This window comes from Lepisosteus oculatus, chromosome 1, assembly GCF_040954835.1.
Source record: "Lepisosteus oculatus isolate fLepOcu1 chromosome 1, fLepOcu1.hap2, whole genome shotgun sequence".
Lineage (NCBI taxonomy): Eukaryota > Metazoa > Chordata > Actinopteri > Semionotiformes > Lepisosteidae > Lepisosteus > Lepisosteus oculatus.
Window position 1 is genome coordinate 69,687,390 of NC_090696.1, and position 6,000 is coordinate 69,693,389.

General features: G+C 33.3%; 1 protein-coding gene across 1 annotated transcript in view; it reads right to left on the bottom strand.

Annotated features, from left to right (window-relative positions):
* The window catches only part of LOC102683509 (phospholipid-transporting ATPase ABCA1-like), a 310,746-nt gene extending 305,831 nt beyond the window's left edge, over positions 1-4,915 (bottom strand). The window contains exon 1 of the mRNA XM_069192079.1: positions 4,857-4,915. The gene's annotated coding sequence lies outside the window, so the exon portion shown is untranslated. The remainder of the gene's footprint in view (positions 1-4,856) is intronic.
* Between the last annotated feature and the right edge of the window lie 1,085 nt (positions 4,916-6,000).

Sequence of the window (6,000 nt, forward strand, 5' to 3'; positions counted from 1 at the left end):
AAGTTCCTTATTATGTTTTATGTCCAACCTTGACAAGTTCTTTCATTACTATTTAATGCATCTGAATGGAAGTGGTATACTTTTTTTTCTTTTAAAAAGAAGGCAGTGATTTGATGGTGGAGCTAATATCTTGAAAAGAAGAAATACAATGCATGTTAAAATTATGGCTGAGAAGTTTATAGCCAAAGAACATTCAATGGCACTATTCAATCAAGGCAAATTTTACAATGCTAAGCAGACCTTCCAACACCTTGGAATAACATTAATGGTGGACTTAATACCAGTATTTTACTGCATTCAATAGATACAAGGTATTTTTATTATTTTGCTTTTAGAAAGGTTTAAATTCAGTTGTTCTAACAGTCCCAGTCATGTGCATTTTGCTCTGCTTTTTGTCACCTAAAATTTTCCTTCTCTCAACAGAAAATCAATATTTTATAATGACTGATGTCTAACATTCTGATATGGTTAGAAGAAAATAAAATAGATTCTGTCGGTACAAAACCAACAAAACCCTTTGTATTAAGTAGTTTTACCATTCCATGCTTTATTCAACCTTAAATGAAACATTTTCCAGGTCTACAGATAAAGAGTTTAAAGAATGGCAAATATGCTATGCATAGGCTTGGTAGAATTCAATTTGTATTTTTCTATCAAATGGACAGATAAAATCAATGTTTATTTTTAAAGTATTAACAATTGTTATCAGTATTTATTTTTCATTTTAATCAAAATGGGTGAAATTGACATTTATTGACCCTGATTTTGTATTCTACTGAGAAATATGTCATTTAATAACAAACGTTTAGCATGGATAATGTCAAAAAACACAACTCACAATTTTCTATGTGAAGAACAATATTATTAGTTATTAAAGGTAAATCAGAGGATTTGATTAGATGATACTTTGTGATAATCCTCATCATCATTAGTATTATCATCCTTATTCAATAATCTACATATATGATTCAAATGCATGAAATAACTTCAGAATGTATATTTATACATCTTTGGGTCCAGCAATGTTACAGATCCTGAATACAGAATCAATTATAATTAATTGCATACTTTATGGCCTATTAATTAAAATATATAACAGTACCGATTCACCAATGTGAGTTTGTAAGTTTAAAAAATGTATTTTTTGCAAATCTACAAAAATATGTTAAGAAGAACTCACTTAGACAAATGTATGTTTTTATTTGAAGCTGGTATTAATAGTTTGTGTTGCTTTTGCTGTAATATAAGACAATGATTTACAGTATGATTAAAAGTGTATGGCATAAATATCACTTTTTCCTACAAAATACTGTAAATCAATCATATCATAATTTATCAGTGAATTAACATAAATATTATATAAATAAATAATCAGATAAATCCTAAAATGGGGTCTAAAGAATGTTTTTTCTAGCTTTTTCTCCCTATAACAATGATGACATATCTTTATTTAACTATGCTACCTCATTTATGATACACTGTACTTTTTTTTAATTTTGCACTTAATATTAAATATTAAATATATTAAATAATGCAAATTCTGTTACGAAGAAGTACTCTCTGTGTTTCCATTGATCTTTATCCTTTTTCACAAAGATTGGACTGTAGTGTCTGACTGGAATTTGCAGTACAAATGGATCGGATCAATATCAGTTTTCAGTTTCATTTATGTAGCATTGTATTACAGAGTGAAGAAGTAGAAACACTGGCCCTAACACTCCAATTTACTTTAATGCATTGCTAGATGATAATACTTTTAACTGATTTTGACTGACAATAAAGATATATATGATAGGTCATACTATAACTAAAATTAAAAGTGATTTTTAAGTAATTGCATATGCAGTTTAATACACATATTTTTTTACAAGATCATTGCTAACCAAACTATATACCCATGTAAAATTAAGATGAGAGCTGACAAGAATCAATTCTGATGTACTAGACTTTAAAGCTTACATTGTTTACTCAGCAGAATCCGCAAGTGAAAACCACATCCTAATATAGGAAAAGCCACCAAAATGAAAAAGCTGTTTTGCCTGTCAACCTATCCTTTTGAAACCAATCTCAACAATGCTACAGACACACAAAACATGGATTAAAAGAAAAAGCAATATGAAACATGTTAATATGCTTTGAAAATAATGTGAAATCATGTTAAATATTTTGTTAAACATTCCTCTAATAACAAATTTGTGTGTTTCTCAGGATACAAATTAATCCTTTTTAGGAATTGTACTATGTTTTGCTGTTTTAAATGTCCAAATGAATAATGAAAACAATAAAAATACAAAACCAATAAAAAACAATGAAAAAAAGAAAACTGCTGACATAATTTTCTTATAGAGCTTTTTGTAGGAAATTACTACACCTTATTTGCAGAGCAGAGCAACAACAAGTAGTTTAGCTAATTTGTCTTATTAAATGTTTAAAGCATGAAACTATGAAATGTACACATGCAAAAATGGGTTCCTGTTAGACAGATTTTATCTGTGATTTCTACTCGACTATTCAATATTTGGAGACTGATATTTTGGCTTCCAGCATTTTCCAACAGTCAAAGGCCAAACATACAGAGTTTATAAATAAAATTGTATTTCTAGATAGTTGATACAGACACTTTACTAAATGTAATGTGCTGTACTTTGCATTGTACAAGCTAAAGTAATGTGCAGTGTGTAGTAACATTGTATTTTCAACATTTTTAAAAACATTTTCTGTATTCTGTGCATCATTTGTTGCACTAAACTAGTTCAAAACACTATAAACGGACAGAACAAATAAAAAAATATTATAAAAGGTATGTGGAAAAAAAAGTATGATTCCGGTTTTGATATGATAATCAGATTGATCCATAATCACTGTTTTGCTGTATTGATATTACTATTCCAAATCTTTGCTGTGACTCAGCATGATCCTTGGAGCTTGATAAGAGGTCCTTGCACTTTAAGAGACACCCTGGCACTTGTCAAGGAAGTAATTACAGTTACCCCTTGGCATTGCTCTAGATTTTAAGGTAATAAAACAATAATCTATGAATTATATCATGTTAGTAAGGCGACTTTGTAACATAGAGTACATATCGTTTCGGCCGTGGAGCCTTCTTCAGGTGTGGAGCCTCTCACACCTGAAGAAGGCTCCACGGCTGAAACGTTGTGTTCTCACCTAGAGTACATACCCACCTAGAGTACATACAGTATACTGTAACAAATCCTATGTAACATAGATAATAAATCTTTATTAACAGAATAAAATATTTTAATCTAAAGATAAACTACAGTATGAATTATGTTTTCATTATCTAATATAGGGACCACGTGAAGCTTTTTTTGCACAGCAGTAATGAATACTTTGACCATGTTCTGTATTTCTGCTTTTTTATGTACAACAGACATTCAAGGATAGCTAGCAGCAGAGAAAGGGAGCTAGTAGATCTTTAGTGTACTGCCATGATAAGGCTAATGTTTGTGCTCTGGTGTCCAAAGATATTTCTCTGTTTTACAATGTAATACTGTTTATATATGCTCTATATACTGAGTGAAAAAAGAAACACCTCCTCCACACTCTGGCCCTCTCGTCTGCGTGGAACAGGCTGAAGAGTGATTCATCTGTGAAGAGGACCTGATGCCACTGCAGACGAGTCCATCGCAGCCTCTGTCTGGCCCAAGGCAGGCAGGTGTGACGTCTAGGAAGTTTGAGCAGACCTCTGACAGGTTGCCTTGCTCTAAGGCCAGAAGCATGGAGCCTAACTGTCCTGTCACTGATGCGGGCATTGTGTCTGCCAGCAGTTTCAGCAGCTGTATGGGTGGCAGATCTGAAACGATCTCTCAGATGGACTAGTCTGATGTTTCGGTCCTGCACTGGTGTGGTCACTCAGGGGCGACCGGGTCTTGGATGGTCATCTGTCCTGCAGGTCTGCTGAAACCTTTTCTGTGAAGTTACACAGTGGAGCGGCTTACTCCATAGTGTCTGGCAACGCTGGCACATGACATGCCTGCCTGCAGCATGCCAATGGCCCTCTCCCTTGCTTCTGGTGACACTCGAGGCATTATTGAATGCACAGTAAACTGACTAGGTGTGGCTTTTTTCTTGCAGTGACCTAATCTTTGAATTAAGGCCTTTTTAAAGGTGACCTGATCAGGTATTGTTCCATCTGGACCTTGTTGGGTAGAAGTGCATCTAATGAACGTTTGTGTGATTGGCAAGTTGCGATGGCTCATTGCACAAGCTGTATTGCAGGTCAGAGGGCTTAAAACAAATTGACAACTTTTTGTGAAAGTACATAAGCTATAAATATAGTATTCTCATTCCAAAAAATGTTGCATTTCCTTTTTCCATCAGTATATACTGTATATATTTATTAAAGGTACAAAAGATATATTTTATGGCAATAAATACTAGTCATTTAAACATGCAGTTTAAAGAATGATAACCATCTGAAAATTCAAAAGCAAACATTTACTGTATGTGTACAGTAGGTACATTTGAAGCTTGAAACAAAAAATAATTTAAAAGCAGCAGAATTATTGTTTAGATAAGATACAGTTTTATTTTTTATCGCCTTTAAAAGCTATGCAGACATTTAAAAGTGAAACAGTATTATAAGCAATGGCATACAACAACATTTTCATCTCTCTGGTGAGCAAAACCATTAAAAACTTTGAAAGCTCTAACATAATACATGCAGTACACTTTTCCTGCCGTCTTCCATTGTGCCTTTAGATAGGCACTCCCTATGTTCCTTGCATTGTTAGACCTACTAACTTTTACCTGTTCAGGTAAGTAAGTTGCAGAACAACTACTCAAGCACATGGGTCTAGAAAATTGTAAATAAACAAAGAACATGCTTTTATTACCTGTAATTTCTGGGGTCTTTACCTCCTGGTTCTCATGGTGCCTTGTGTCACCATCCAGCCTATTCTGTCTGCATATGCTTTGGATTCTTCCTGTTTTTTCTACCTGGCATCCTCACCTGATGCCATAAAGTATGCAAATAAGCAGTAGTGAGGTCACCATGGAGACTTCTGTACTATCGAGGCAACTGCAGTCAGGTAACTCTCAGGTGGTGTGTGTTACAAAATACATTATGAAAACATGACTCAACAAAGCAATATAAAGTACTTGTCCTTGTGCTGTAATCAGATGTGAGGTTCATTCTACTTTAAATGGGCAAAAGGTGGTTTGACTACAAATACTGTATACAGGTTTATTCAATATATTGTACTGTATATTTACTGTATATATTGCATTTGACATATCTTTTCATACCAATTTCCACCTGTACTGATAATACTGAAGTAATCTGCATGACAAAATTCTGTTAAATTAATAACATTGTCAGCGATGGTATTTTAGACAGCTTACACATAGTGTATTTAGAGCACAATATGCATTCATTGCATTAATAACTAATGGTTAAATAATATTTACCTTTATTTTACACCATAATAAATCATTATATTTGTTGTATTGTAATATAGTATACACAGTAAACCTTTTGTGGTGGTACAAATAAGACTGTGACTGTGTGATTAAACTGGGATATTGGGCAACACTCAACATTATAGACCAATTTACCTAGATTACTTTTTTTCTTTCAGGTATTGATTCAAAATTGTGGGTAGCAAACTATTATACACCTATGGTCTGCAAGTAAAGGAGATTTTGTCACACCAAGTTTTGTTGTGGTCTCATATTGTGGTCAAAATGCAAGTAGCTGCAGGTTTTTTTTCTTAAATTACTAAGGGAAAGCATCCATCCAGTATTCCCTATAAGAACCGTAGCAACTTTATATCCTGGAGTCCTGTAGCGAGGCATCCAATGCAGTCTGGTATTGAAACTAAAGAGTAGACAGAAGGGCTTATACTATGGTAACATACTTTGATTAAGTCACAATGCTTTGAATATTCAGTGAGAAATTGTGCTTTTAGTCTTTGTTCTATACTTGATCAAATAAAACAGAAACAGAATGTATTTTTGTTTCTAAACATAGATACTGTA